Here is a 15,640-nt window from a genome sequence, read left to right as displayed (position 1 = left end):
GAGAAGGAAATGGCAACCCACTCCAGTGTTCTTGCCTAGAGAATCCCAGGGACGGGGGAGCCTGTTGGGCTGCCGTCTATGGGGTTGCACAGACTCGGACATGATTGAAGCGACCCTAGCAGCAGGGCAAGTGATGTAATAGGTTAAGAGAGAATATAGTAAAACAACGACTCAAAATTTTTTTTTATTTATTTTTATTCCGTTTCTATATTTTGCAATCTCTAAATTTAAAAGAAACTGAAGAAAATTCTATAAGTGGGAGCAAAGCTCTCTCAGATAGTAATTATATTGCATATGTAAGATGAACACTTCCATTTTTATACTTTACCAAATTTATGTCATCAGAATCATTCTCATTTCAGAAAGTGAGTTGATAAATTTTCTATATTTTTCCATGCCCTTAGTAGTTTAATTGATGAGAGTTCAATATTTGAACATTTGAAAAAACTCATTCATAAAACTAAAGACTATTGTTCTTTTTGTATAGGTCTTTAACAATTTTTAAAAAACCATTTCTTCCATTGTTATTAGGCTTTTAAACTTTCCTATGTCAATTTTCATAATTTATGCTTTCCTGGAATATTTTCCACTTATTAAAATGGAAAGTTAATACACAACATTTGTTTAGGATTTTAAAAATTGTCTCTCTATCCATGGCTATAAACGGATATAAATGGTAATAGCCCTTTCTTTGACTCTAAATTGTGTACTTATGTTTTCTCTTTTGATTCACTTAGCTTTAGTCCGTTTTTCTTTTTTTCAGCTTATTGATACTTGCTCTTGTAATTTTTCCTTTCTTCTTTTATGCATGTACAGCTATCTGTGTATAGTTTTAAACTTTCTGAAAGAAAAATGTTTAATTATTTTATTTCCAGTCCTTCTTTTTAATAATAAAAGCCATTTAAGGGATTTCCCTGGTGGTTCAATGGTTAAGAATCTATGCTTCCACTGCAGGTGGCACGGGTTCGATCCCTGGTGGAGGAACTAATATCCCACATGCCTCATGATGTGGCAAAAACAAAAGGCACTGAAGAACAGGGATTTCTGTTTGAGTTTAGCATTGGTTGCAGAGTACAACTTTAAATATTATTGTTATTTTCTTAAGAGCCTGTCACTGCATTTTTTAAGTTTTTATTTTGAAACATTTTCGGATTTATAGAAAAGTTAACAAAGTTAGTACTGAGTTCCTCAGCTTTCTCTAATGGAATGTAGGTGCATGGTACAATTATCAAAGCTAAGACATTCAAACTGGGATCATACTGTCAGGGTAAACAACAAACTTCATTCATCTCTTACAGTGTTTAGACTAGTGTGTACCAATCAGGGTCTCACACTGTGTTCAGGTCTCAAGTGTCCTTGGCCTCCTCCAGCCTGGGCTCTTCCTTAGTTTTAGGGCCTCGATGCTTTTAGGTAATACAGGTCAGGTGTTTTAGAGAACGTCCTTCACTTTGGGTTTGTCTAGTGCTTTCTCAGCTTCTATTGAAGTTTGAATGCTTGGCAAGAACACGACAGAAATTAGTGTCCTGTGCTTTTGTATTAGTGTTCCCTTAATAGCTAAAGAAGATATCCTAATTAAATTCCCACTCTCACAGGGTTTTAGAGCCATGAGAATTCTTCCTTTTCAAAGCAGATTTTCATGATCCATCATCTCCAGCTCCTCACAGCTCCATCCAGCCTGCAACCACTTCCTGCCTTACCATCAATAAAAGCCTGGTCTCAGGGCGGGCCACAAGAGTCTGTTTCCACTTTCAGCACTTGCCTATCGCCTAAAGGGGAAAGGTCCCTACGGCTACAAATCGGTGAGCTATCCTAACAGCTTCTTCCGAGGGAGTGTTTCATAATATTTCCCAATCACCCAGGGTCTAGTCTAAGACAGGCAATATTGGGGATCTCTAGGTGTCTCCAAGCTTTTTCTCAGAGCCAATAACTCCATGAAATGGGAAAGGAGAGGTTGGTTTCTGCAAGTCTTTGCTTTCAAGTTTTACTACAAGTCATTGCAGAGAAACTAAAAACACCTGTATTAGAAGGGTTTGATCATTTTCTGAAAATTTCTGTCCTTTCATCAATCAAACATACTGTATTTTTCTCTACTTGGCAGGCGTATAACTGAAAACTGGGATTGTAGGATCTTAGAGTTAGATGGAATCTTAGGAATCATCCAGTCCTGTCTTGCTCACTGTAAGAATTTCTTTAAGAGCATTTCAAGTGGCTCTAGATTTGGAGGGCTCAGTGCTTCATAAGACAGACCATCTAACCTAAGGCTTATTTCTATTGTTAGAAACCTTTTTCTTCTTTATTGTGGCAAAATGTGACCAGTGATCTCCTAATTTGTCTACCTAACCATCTGTAGGGAGAATTTTGTCTCCTGTGACCTTCACCCCTCAGTGTCAATCTGATAAATATGCTACACCACATGGCCAAGGGACTTTGCAGGTGTGATTAAGGTTACTAATCAAATGTCTTTAAGATTGGGAGATTATCCTGGGTTGTTGAATGGGCTTAATCAAATCACTGCTGCTGCTGCTGCTGCTGCTAAGTCACTTCAGTCGTGTCCGACTCTGTGTGACCCCAGAGATGGCAGCCCACCAGGCTTCCCCGTCCCTGGGATTCTCCAGGCAAGAACACTGGAGTGGGTTGCCATTTCCTTCTCCAATGCATGAAAGTGAAAAGTGAAAGTGAAGTCGCTCAGTCGTGTCCGACTCTAGCGACCCCATGGACTGCAGCCCACCAGGCTCCTCTGTCCACGGATTTTCCAGGCAAAAGTACTGGAGTGGGGTGCCATTGCCTTCTCTGTAATCAAATCACATGAGCCCTTAAAAGTAGAAATCCTACTTTAGCTGGTAACATAAGGGAAAATAAGGAATTTAAGGCAGGAAAAGGTAGAATGTACTGTTTGGGCTGGAAGATGAAGAAAATTATGTGCCAAGGAAACTGGGACTTCAGTCCTACAACCACAAGGAAGATAATTCTTCCAACAACTTGAAAAAGCATAGACCCTTTGATCTCAGCCTTGTGAGATCCCGAACAGAAGACTCAGCTGAGACACTCTGTGCCCAGACTTCTGACTCATGGAACTATGAGATAATAAGTGGGCATTCTTGCTACTTGAGACAGGATTCCCCCCACCCCTAAGTCATGAATGACCCCTTCCTGTTTCACAGCTAAATGTTAATCATGACCCATCCATTCTAGTCAGAGTAGCTTATGCAACAGTCCCTCTTCCCCCTCTCAAATCCCTCCTAAGTGCCACCTACTGTACCTAAGCCCCTTCCTGAGGCTTTAGGCATATCCTTACTACCTGTTCCTCTTTTCCAACACCCTACAGGCACCCACCATGACATATGGGTGATGCTATCCAGTTTTCCCAAGACAGAGGGGTTTCCCAGGATGTGGAGCTTCCAGTTTTAAAATCAGGAAATTTCTGATTTAAAACCAGGATGAGATGGTCAACCTACTGGGCTTGTCTGCTTAGGATAGAGGTTTCCCCTTAACATAAAAGCTGACCATACCAGACGTTTGTTTCTCAGCTTTATTTGCAGCTTGGGTTTGAGTGTATGATCTAATGTGGGTCAATGGGGTCAAAGGGAAATACACAGGGAAGCTTCTGGGAAGTCAATTAACAGAGATGAAGAAAAAGGAACAGCCTTTCTTATTGTCTTTGAATGCCTCTGGATGAAGATATGATGCCTGAAACAGTAGCAGCCATCTTGTGATCATGAGTCTAGTAAGCTTAAGGACCAGATCCATAGGCTGATGGAAGAGAAAGATGAATGGGGCCTGGTCCTTGAAGCCATGGTTGGCCCACTGCACTCACTCTGCAGCCACCTTCTTCTGGACATCTTATTATGGGAGATAATATTGTCAGAGCCACTTTTAGTCAAGTGTTTTGTTTCTGGCAGTTCAGAACATTCTTATGGATACAACACCATGTTTACTGTTCATTCTGCTTCCCGAACACCCGTTCGTAGAGCTGTGGACACTGTAGAACAGCCCCGGAAGCACTTCTAGCACATTTCATTGTGACGATGAGTCCCAATTTCTGCTAATATGAAACTCCAGCACATAAAGATTAGGGTCCCTCAAACACAAGAGTAGGAGGTAAAGTAGATAGCAGAATGACATAGAGATTTTGGCCAGGAAGCTTAGGAGAGAGAAAGACGGCTGAAGGAAAGCATGCGGGGAATTGAGAATCATTTCCTCACTTCTTTGAGGCACAGAGCCCTGGGAGATGTGGAGATGTATGATGTCTGATGAGTTGACAGTGTGTGACACTATCCAGGGCAGTGCCTGGGTAACATAGCCCAGCACACTGTGGAAGAGGGGTGGAGAAAGACTGTCTGACGTTGGGCAACTTATGTTTATATATCTGATTTCTAGCTTGTCTACTCTGGGTCCTAGAGACAAGTAGAGTCAAAGGAGGAGGGATGCTGCAACTCTGAGCCATAAATTCAGAGTTATTGAATGTTTAGATGCAGAACTAGTGCTGAAGGAGGAAGATGCAGCCCAGCTCATCAGTACGAAAGCAAAGTGAATCTACACCCGGATGTGTGCCAGGTGCACAGGGGGGTCTGAGTTCATCTGCCTCACGTTCCCATCTTTTTTTTTTTAAGTAGGTGATTTGTCCCTATCTTTTTTATTTTTATAATTTATTTTATTTTATTGGCTTTGTGGGTCTTTATTGCTGTGCATGGGCTTTCTCCAGTGGTAGCGAGTGGGGGCTACTCTTCGTTGTGGTGCATGGGTTTCTCATTATGGTGGCATCTCTTGGTGTGGAGCACAGACTTTAGGCACGCGAGCTTCAGCAGTTGCAATTCCCTGGGCTCTAGAGAGCAGGCTCAGTAGTTGAGGCACAGGGGCTTAGTTGCTCCACAGCCTGTGAGATCTTCCCAGACCAGGGATTGAACCCTGTCTCTCGCATTGCAAAGTGGATTCTTAACCACTGGATCACCAGGGAAGCCCCTACATCCCATTTTTTAAGATAGGTTTTGCCGAGTCCTCACCACCCTGGGTTTTGTTACACAAAAACACCTCTTTGAATAAAAAATTTTACTGTCAGTCCTCAAGATGGGAAAGAGTTTTGTTTTTCACGATGTGGCTGTCTTATTTTCTCCTTGGAAGGATGCTGAGTGAAGCTACAGAGCCCACTCTGAGTTGAGCACTACATATTCTAATGCAATATGGTGACTGAAGGATCCATGGGCATCAGGGGATTTGCTGAGCATTACTGAACAGATCTCAATAGCATGAAGTTTTGTATTTTCTCCCACTCTAATCTCTTGGTGTCCACATTTGCCAGGCTGTGGTTAAAGCTGGCCTCTGGCAGAGTATATGGGAATAAGCACCCTTTTGTTCACAGTTCTTGCAACGGAAGTGCATCATTTTAGCCGGGTGATCTCAGTGGCCTCCTAAACTTTGAGAACTGCTCTGTTGGATCCACAGAAGTGCCACTTTTCGATGAAACAAGCAGCAGGCATGCGCTCCTCTTTCTTCTCCTAAACTGTGTGTGTGCAGCATCTGCGTTTTGCGTGCTGTGCTGCCTGTTGTACTGCTGAGTGTAGTGTTGTGTGTGTTGGGTGTTGGCATTGCTCTAGTTGGCGTGTGTGCACTGGTGGCAGAGAGAGAAAGGTGCAGGAGGAAGGAATTTGCCTTCTCTCTAGGAATGGCAGGGATGTTGAAAAATCTTCTCTAAATCCCTAATCTCTTCACCCAAGATTAAGCAAATAAAATTGTTGGCTCGAAGAAGTCAGATTCTTGATGACTCCGAAGAGACAGCAGCAAAGTGAGTCAAGAAGCTTAGCTTCATATCAGCAAAGAGATAAAGGGGCTTGAGTTCTGAATGACAGCTTGAGCAATATACACTAATCCGATTATCAGGGAATTCAGTGTCACTCCATATTAACAGTGGATTTAAAAATGGCCCCTAAAGACTTAGCATTCATCATCCGAACACTGCAGTTATTCCTGAGGATAAACTAACCCTGACCTGAAACACCAGGCTAAGGGGCCAGAGACTGGGATGCTCCTGGGATGAGGGGAAGCTGAGACTCATCTCTCATAAGGGTCCTTTGTTCACCCAGGGCCCTGTGGGGGCTGTCCCTTCTCCTCTGCCCAGAAGAGAGAATGGGGATGGAACTAACCAGGTGGTTAAAATCCTTAGCTTTTATATTTCGCAGCTGATGACTGTAAGGCTCAGTGAAAGTAAGTGAATTGATTAGGCTCATCTATATACTTAGTAGGCTTCTCTGGTGACTCAGTGGTAAAGAATCCATCTGCTAATGCAGGAGAGGTGGGTTTGATCCCTGGGTTGGGAAGATCTCCTGGAGAAAGAAATGGCAACCCACTCCACTATTCTTGCCTGGGAAATTCCATGGACAGGGGAGCCTGGTGGGCTACCATCCATGGGGTCGCAAAAGAGTTGGGCATGACTCAGTGACTAAACAACAACAATGACATATACTTAGGAGCATGGTTGAGCGACTAACACATGTACACACACTTAGGAGCAGAAGTAAGTTTCAAACTCAGTTTTATCAGACCTTAAAGTACATGATCTTTCTACTACATCCTGCTTACAAGTAAGGAGGAAATGAGGTGTTCCATGGTTCCTCTTGTTTAAGTGGTCATCAAACCAAGTGTTGTCTTCTTACAACCTTCCAATGTTTGCTCTGGCTGTGATTTCAGATCATCCCAGGATGGAAAAGTGTCTTTCCATTTGGCGAATACATCCTTGATCTTCACTGAGCATAAAATCAGAGGTCATGGACCACTGGAGTTCTTGGCTAAATCCTAGCCCACTGGAACATGCTGCTGTTCATAATTTTATTTGTGATTTGCTAATTTTCTCATCATGAATGAAAGATTATTTGGGACTACCCTCAGTGAAGAAACAAGGTTGCTTGACTGAGAAAGAAAATCTCTTCCCTCCTTTTGCAGTTAAATGTTGACATGTGGTCAACCACTTTAAAAAGGGGTGGAGTGGGACTTCATTGGTGGTCCAGAAGTTAAGACTCCATGCTCCCAATACAGGAGGCCTGGGTTTGATCCCTGGTTGGGGATATGGGGGAACTAAGATCCCTCATGAATGAAGCAAAACAGGGTGGAGAAGAGGGTAATCATGGGTGCAGCTTTGATTGTTTCTTCTTCTTCTTCTTCTTCTTTTTTTTTTTTTTTGCTGTGCAGCTTGCGGGATCTTAATTTTCTGACCAGGGCTGAACCCATGTCCACTGTAGTGGAAATTCAGAGTCTTACCCACTGGACTGCCAGGGAATTCCTCGGGTACAGTTTTTTTTTTTTAATTTTAAACTTTTTATTTGGTATTTGGGTATTGCCAATTAACAATGCGGTGATTTTAGGTGAACAGCGAAGGGACTCAGCCATACATATACATGTATCCATTCTCCCCCAAACTCCCCTCCCATCCAGGCTGCCACATAATATTGAGCAGAGCTCCCTGTGCTACCCAGTAGGTCCTTGTTGATTATCCATTTTAAATATAGCAGTGTGTATATGTCCAGCCCAATTTCTCTAACTATGCCTCCCCTTTAGCAGTCAGAGTTTAGTTTTCTAAGTTTGAGAGTCTCTTTCTATTTTGTGAGTTAATTTGTATCATTTTTTTTTAGATTCCACATATCAGATCAGATCAGATCAGTCGCTCAGTCATGTCCGACTCTTTGCGACCCCATGAACCGCAGCACGCCAGGCCTCCCTGTCCATCACCATCTCCTGGAGTACACTCAAACTCACGTCCATTGAGTCGGTGATGCCATCCAACCATCTCATCCTCTGTCATCCCCTTCTCCTCCTGCCCCCAATCCCTCCCAGCATCAGAGTCTTTCCCAATGAATCAACTCTTCATATGAGGTGGCCAAAGTACTAGAGTTTCAGCTTTAGCATCATTCCTTCCAAAGAACACCCAGGGCTGATCTCCTTTAGAATGGACTGGTTGGATCTCCTTGCAGTCCAAGGGACTCTCAAGAGTCTTCTCCAACACCACAGCTCAAAAGCAGCAATTCTTCGGCACTCAGCTTTTTTCACAGTCCAACTCTCACATCCATACATGACCACTGGAAAAACCATAGCCTTGACTAGATGGACCTTTGTTGGCAAAGTAATGTCTCTGCTTTTCAATATGCTATCTAGGTTGGTCATAACTTTCCTTCCAAGGAGTAAGCATCTTTTAATTTCATGGCTGCAATCACCATCTGCAGTGATTTTGGAGCCCCAAAAAATAAAGTCTGACACTGCTTCCACTGTTTCCCCATCTATTCCCCATGAACTGATGGGACCAGAGGCCATGATCTTCGTTTTCTGAATGTTGAGCTTTAAGCCAACTTTTTCACTCTCCAATTTCACTTTCATCAAGAGGCTTTTTAGTTCCTCTTCACTTTCTGCCATAAGGGTGGTGTCATCTGCATATCTGAGGTTATTGATATTTCTCCCGGCAATCTTGATTCCAGCTTGTGCTTCATCCAGTCCAGCATTTCTCATGATGTACTCTGCATAGAAGCTAAATAAGCAGGGTGACAATATACAGCCTTGACGTACTCCTTTTCCTATTTGGAACCAGTCTGTTGTTCCATGTCCAGTTCTAACTGTTGCTTCCTGACCTGCATATAGGTTTCTCAAGAGGCAGGTCAGGTGGTCTGGTATTCCCATCTCTTTCAGAATTTTCCACAGTTTATTGTGATCCACACAGTCAAAGGCTTTGGCATAGTCAATAAAGCAGAAATAGATGTTTTTCTGGAACTCTCTTGCTTTTTCTATGATCCAGTGGATGTTGGCAATTTGATCTCTGGTTCCTCTGCCTTTTATAAAACCAGCTTGAACATCTAAGGGAGGCCAAATACCCTCTCTGTCTGACTTATTAATACTTCATGGACTATGACAATCTCTGCATTCATCCATGTTGCTGCAAATGGCAGTCTCGTTCTTTTTGACGGCTGAGTAGTATTCCATTGTATCTATGTACCCCATCTTCTTTATCCATTCCTCTGTCAATAGACATTCATGCTGCTTCCACCTCTTGGCTATTATAAACAGTGCTGCAATGAATATTGGGGTGCATGTGTTTTTTCAGATCATGTTTTTCTCTGGACATTTGTCCAGGAGTGGGATTGCAGGGTCATATGACAGCTCTATTTTTAGTTTTTTAAGGCACCTCCATACTATTCTTCATAGTGGCTGTACCAACTTTCATAGGCACATATAGTGTAGGAGGGTTCCCTTCTCTCCCTGGGTACAGCTTTTGATATGAGAATTTTTTTCTCCTTGCCTATCTCTGGGGGACAGAAAGGCAAGAGCTCCATGTTTGAAGGAATAGTAGTTTTACTCTATCATCTTCAGAAAACTGCTGCTGTTGCTGCTAAGTCGCTTCAGTCGTGTCCGACTCTATGCGACCCCATAGACGCAGCCCACCAGGCTTCCCCGTCCCTGGGATTCTCCAGGCAAGAACACTGGAGTACTGAGCGACTTCAGAAAACTACATACATATAAAAAAACCTAAAAAAAAAAAAATAGGAGCATTGCTTTTCTTTCTTTCTATAAAGAAAAGAGCGTAGCTAAGTCACAGCCCATAGATGTCAGTAGAATCAAAAGTATCTGGCCCACAGGAAGCCAAATTCCAAGCTGCTGCCACCAACAAGAAAGGGACTTTATTGACTCTGCATCTGTCCTTTGTCTGCACACAGGCTGCAGAAGCCCACTCAACAGGAACCTCGCCCTCTGGATTTCCACATCAAAGACGGGCTGAGGTTCTCTGCCCGCCTGGGTGGCAGTTTGACAGCCAATATCCTACCTCAGATCAATGCTCCCTGCCAGTCATTACCACAACGGATATTTCCTAAACTGTTTGTTCTGAGAAATGTATTCTTTTCAAATTATTTGCGAGGGAAATCTCAGGGAAACTCGACAGCCTTTGGGCTCTGAGGTGAGATGAGACTCTGTTATCAGAATAGCTCACCTCTCTGTTTTCTCTTGGCTCCAGAATTAAGTGGGATCTAGAGTGAAACACTCTGAAATAAGATATGTAGGTATTTTCAGCTTCAACCTTTGTTTCCAACTCTCCTAGGGATTTTGTTGCTGTTTCAATTTAGTTGCTGAGTCCCGTCCGACTCTTTTTGACCCCATGAACTGTAGCAACTGGGCTCCTCTGTCCATGGAAGATTTCTCAGGCAAGAATACTGGAGTGGGTTGCCATTTCCTTCTCCAGGGGATCTTCCTGACCCAGGGTTTGAACCTGCATCTCCTGCATTGACAGACAGACTCTACCACTGAGCCACCGAAGGATTTTACAAAACTGATGGGAATAAATTATTTTGGACAGTGTCTTTTCCCAATGTCTTGGGACACAGAGAACAAGACCCCTTCCGGTGGTGGAAGATACAGCAGGTGAGACATGGGACCTGAGGAATACCATACTTCAAAGCAGGCGGAGGAACCCAAGTTATAGTGACAGACACTGATGATCAAAGCAAACAAGAGTTGGTTCGAGACCACCAGTGTTCAGGACCTGACTCCAGGAGACTTGTGGTCCAGAGGCTCCTAATTGCCCTTGACTTTCCCTGACAGCTCATGGGACCGAAGGACTAAAGGTCACGTGGGCTACTAAATGTCCTTCCGAAACAGTCTATTTTGCCCAATTTCTTTCAGAATGATTTCAGTCATGTGCAACCAAAGCAATCCTGAATAATATACTGACCATTAATGAAATGTAAAATGGCTATTGATTTTCACATATTCTGTCACAAGTGACCAAAGCAAGATCTTTTATTAATGTCAATGGTTTTTCAATAGGTTTTTCAGCTATTCAAAATGGATTCATGAATTTGTGAATGATGGTAATGTTGTTCCATAATTCCAACATATTTATGTGTATATATACATAGACACATATTTATATGCAAATGTATGCATGTACACAAACATACACATATTCCTTTCTGACTGTGTTGGCAAGGATTTCCAAATTCACTTTGAATAACAGCAGTTACTGGCAATCTATGCCACACCTGATTTTAATAAGAATGCTTCTGGACTTCTAGAGTTAAGAGTAATATTTGCTGTTTTGGTTTCAGATAGATATAATGTATCACATTAATCAAATATCCTATTTTTATTTGACAAAGAACCATACTTTCAAAGAGGTTAGGAGCAAATCTTCCATTTCAAAAATCTTTTTAGCAACTCTGAGGGTGATTATATGCTTTAGAAAAATCTCCTTTGATCCATTAATATAGTTAATTATGTTCATAGATTTTTCTAAGAACTATTCATTTTTGCAACTCTAGAGAAAGACTTGCGCTTTTTCTTTGCATGTGATTTATTTACTATGATTTAGATTTGCTTTGCTATTATTTTGCAGCTTTCTTCTATACCAACAAATAAAAATTTGACTACGGTTTTCTTTTTAAAGCAATGTTTTCAGATTATGGCATCAGGCTTCTGCTAGCTTTCTGTCCGTGCACTTGATCGTGAACCATTAAAATACCACATGAATCCTCTCTCTCTCTCTTGCTTTGGCTGTCCCATGCAGCTTGTGGGGTCTTAGTTCTCTGACCAGGGATTGAAACTGAGCCCTCGCAGTGCAAGCATGGAGTCCTAAACACTGGACTGCCAGGAAATTCCCTTGTTTTCCTTTTATTCACTTCTTTTGTTTTATGTTTAGATCGTTTATTTTCAATATATCTGGTTTACAGTAAAACAAGTTAAAGCTTGAGTTTTCTGAGAATTCAAATTTTCTTTTATTCAATAAGTATTGATGCTTAATATTACTATGATCTCAGCTTGTATTTTCTCTTTAAAGTAGGAGTTATGCACCACAGGAGTTATACATGGAGGAGGGCATGGCAACCCACTTCAGTATTTTTGCCTGGAGAATTTCTTAGACAGAGGAACCTGGAGGGCTACAGTCCATACAGTCCATGGGGTTGCAAACAGCTGGGCATGCCTGAAGCTGCTTAGCACGCATGCACACATGTATCACAGTAGTTTACTATTTCAAGGTGGTTGAGTTTTTCACTTGAAATTTCAATAAATTTGTTTGTTTTTAACACCCAGTTTTAATGAATTAGGGGCCAAAGACTATGGCATGAACCATTTGGTTTTGGAGGAATTTATTTACATTTTCTTTGACCTAAAATATGGTTAATAGTGCTTATTAAAGCAACTAAAAGCTGACTTTATCCATCTCTTAATTTAGACTTATTTATTATTCATATCTTCTGTGCTTTTGGGAAGGGACTAATTAAGGGAACTACTTAATTATACAAAGACTTAGAGAGTTGGATTGCATTTTTTTACTTCAATTTTTTGGTCAATTTTTCCAAATATTACAAATGATTTTCCTTTTACATATTTCAGTACACCTCATCTATAAAGATTCAAATCAATTTAACTTTTCTACCAATTTAAAGCTTTATGAATACAAAATGAGTCTTCCTTTCCTATGTCATAGTTTTTACTTTGGATTTTACTATGCTTGATTCTAAGTTTGTCACTTTTTTTCTTTTTTTTTTTTTTTTGAGTATAATCATCACTGGGCTTCCCAGGTGGCTCTAATGGTAAAGAACCTGCCCACCAATGCAGGAAACATAAGAGCTTAATGTTTTGTTTTGTTTTGTTTTTTGAGGGCCTTTGTTAAGTACGATACAAATTAGCAACAAGTAGTCTTTGGCAATCACGGAATCTGGGATTTTCAGTGGAAAAGTTTGAGCACAACAGACTTCAGTGCAATGGGTGTTGGTGAGCTGTGTGCACAGCTCCTGCAGGCAACACTTTCCTCAAGTTTGTGCAAAGGATCTGATGTGAGAGCAAGATTTGATGACATGTGCTTAAGGGAGTTTTTTAATGAAAAACAAATACAGAAGAGAATTCTGCACCTTTAAATTCTAATGGGGAAAAAGAGTATAGAATGCAGGGTTGAAACTTGAGGTGAGAAAGACGGTAATTGATAGAATTAAGTCCCCAAAGATACTGTTGGGAATGAGATCCAGATCATAAGTAGGAGGACTAGTTTTAGGTTAAGAGGAGATCCCTTGCCCATCTTTCTATATGAAGGTGAATATGACCTATAGGGAGACTGATGAGTTTGCAGATGAGACGCAGGAAAGTAGAAAGTGTTTCCATCTTATCCTTTCTATTTTACAGAGATGTGGGAAGCCAGGGGTCTGTTGAAAAAGAGATGGGGTGTGGCAATGCACAGATTTTCTCTGATGTAGATTTGAAATAGTGACCATGAAAAACAGGAGATAAATTCGATGAGAGAAACACAGAAACATTGTCATAGCGTTCTGAAGACTCAGGAGAAGTTTCTTGTGGATTTGAGATCCTACCATTTCATGACGTTGTGTGGTTTCTTCAGTGTTACTTTTTTAAAAAGTTTATTATTTTTTTTCCTTTTGAACCTCTTGTTGTATTGGAGTATAGCCTGTTAACAATGTTGTGATAGTTTCAGGTGAGCAGTGAAGGGACTCAGCCATACATATATGTGTATGGCACCCCGCTCCAGTACTCTTGCCTGGAAAATCCCATGGACGGAGGAGCCTAGTGGGCTGCAGTCCATGGGGTCGCTAGAGTCGGACATGACTGAGCGACTTCATTTTCACTTTTCACTTTCATGCATTGGAGAAGGAAATGGCAACCCACTCCAGTGTTCTTGCCTGGAGAATCCCAGGGGCGGGGAAGCCTGGTGGGCTGCCGTCTATGGGGTCACACAGAGTCAGACACGACTGAAGTGACTCAGCAGCAGCAGCATTCTCCCCCAAACTCCCCTCCTATCCAGGCTTCCATGTAACATTTAGCACAGTTCTATGTGCTGCACATAATTTATTTATTTTTAATTGGAGAGCAATTGTGTTACTTTTTCTTTTTTTAAAGCATTTATTTATTTGGCTGTGTCAGGGCTTAGTTGCAGCACTTGGGATCTTTCCTTGAGGTGCATGGACACTGGTTAGTGCTCGGGCTTAGTTGCCCTGTGGCGAGTGGGCTCTTAGTTCCCTGATCAGGGATCAAGCCCACATTCTGTGCATTTCAAGGAAGATTCTTAACCACTGGGCCACCAGGGAAGTCCCCATCCTTCACTATTTAAAGGTGAGAAGTAGAAATAGAGAAAGTGAAAGTTAAGCTGATCCATGGTGTGAATTTTGCTGGGCTGAAGCAGCAGAATAACAGAAGGGGCTTGAAAATGTTGCTGTGAGTGGTTGAAGTGGCCGAGTGAATGATTTCTATGCTTTTTTGTCAAGGGGTGCTTTATGGTCCAGAATGTGCTCTAGCTTAGTGAATATTCCATATAAGCTTGAGAAGAATGTGTGTTCTGTTGTTGCTGGATGAAATGGTCGATAGACGTCCTTTGAATCCAGTTGATTGATGATACTGCTGAGTTTGACTATGTCTTTATTGATTTTGTGGCTACCGGACATGTCTACTTCTGATAGAGTCATGTTGAAGTCTTAACTATAGTGGTGGATTCATCTATTTCCTCTTACAACAATACCAGTTTTTGCCTCATGTGTTTTGATACTCTGTCAAATTAACAATTGTTATGTCTTCTTGGAGAATTGGCCCTTTAAGCATTATGAAATGCCTCTCTTTAACCCTAATAATTTTCCTTGCTCAGAAGTCTGCTCTGTTTGAAATTAATATAGCTACTTCAACTTTCTTCTGGTTAGTGTGAGCAAGGATATCTTTCTCCTTTCCTCTACTTTTAATTTTGATGTATCTTTATATTTTAAATGGGATTCTTGTAGACAACATATAGTTGGGTCTTGTTTTTTCATTCTGACTTTAGTCTTTTAATTGGTATAGTGAAACAAATTACTTTTGACATGATTATTGATATTACTGGATTCATATCTACCATGTTGGGAGTTTCCTGGCTGTCCAGGGGATAATACTTCACCTTCCAATGTCAGGGGGTGCCAGTTAGATCCCTGGTCGGAAGTTAAGGTCCCACAAGCCTTGTGGCCAAAATCCAAAACAGAAAATAGAAGCAATATTGTAACAAACTCAATAAAGACTTAAAAAATGATCCACATTAAAAAAATCTTTAAAAATATACTTACCATGTTTATTTCTGTTTCTATTTATTGTCCTTGTTCTTTTTTTTTTTTTCTATTTTTGTCTTTCTCTTTTTCTGCCTTTTGTGGTTTAATTAAACATCATTCAGTTTTCTTTCTTTGTATATCAATTACACTTTTTTTTTTTACTTTTAAGTGTTGGTCCTTGAGTTTGCAATATACATTTACAACAAATCCAAGTCTATTTTCAAATAACCCCAAGCCATTTCATGAACAGTTCAAGTGCCATATAATAATAGAATATTCCTGATTCCATCCTCTTATTTCTTGTCATTCCTGTCATTTCCACTTCTGTGTAAGTTATAATCATTAACTATGTTGTTGCTATTATTTTGAACAAACAGCAAATTGTTATCTGTTAGAATAAGAAAAATAAAAGTTTTGTCTTCACTTATTCCTTCTCTCATGCTTTCTTCTTTTATGTAGATCTAAGTTTCTGACCTATATCATTTTCTTTTTATCTAAAGAACTTATTTTAACTTTTATTGCAAGGCAGGTCTAATGGCCACCTAATCACTTAATTTTTGTTTGTCCAAAAAAGCCTATGTTTTCCTCACTTTAGAAGGATA

At 40.9% G+C, this 15,640-nt stretch overlaps 1 long non-coding RNA gene across 1 annotated transcript; it reads left to right on the top strand.

Annotated features, from left to right (window-relative positions):
* Window positions 1-1,732: 1,732 nt before the first annotated feature.
* On the top strand, window positions 1,733-11,397 carry LOC129649254 (uncharacterized). Its single transcript, XR_008713041.1, has 2 exons — window positions 1,733-1,799; window positions 10,067-11,397. It is a non-coding gene; the product is annotated as an uncharacterized LOC129649254 (long non-coding RNA).
* Window positions 11,398-15,640: the final 4,243 nt, after the last annotated feature.

The sequence above is a fragment of the Bubalus kerabau genome, chromosome 4, assembly GCF_029407905.1.
Source record: "Bubalus kerabau isolate K-KA32 ecotype Philippines breed swamp buffalo chromosome 4, PCC_UOA_SB_1v2, whole genome shotgun sequence".
Classification (NCBI taxonomy): Eukaryota; Metazoa; Chordata; class Mammalia; order Artiodactyla; family Bovidae; genus Bubalus; species Bubalus kerabau.
The sequence above is the reverse complement of the archived record's forward strand: the minus strand, read 5'-3'. Positions and strand labels throughout refer to the sequence as shown.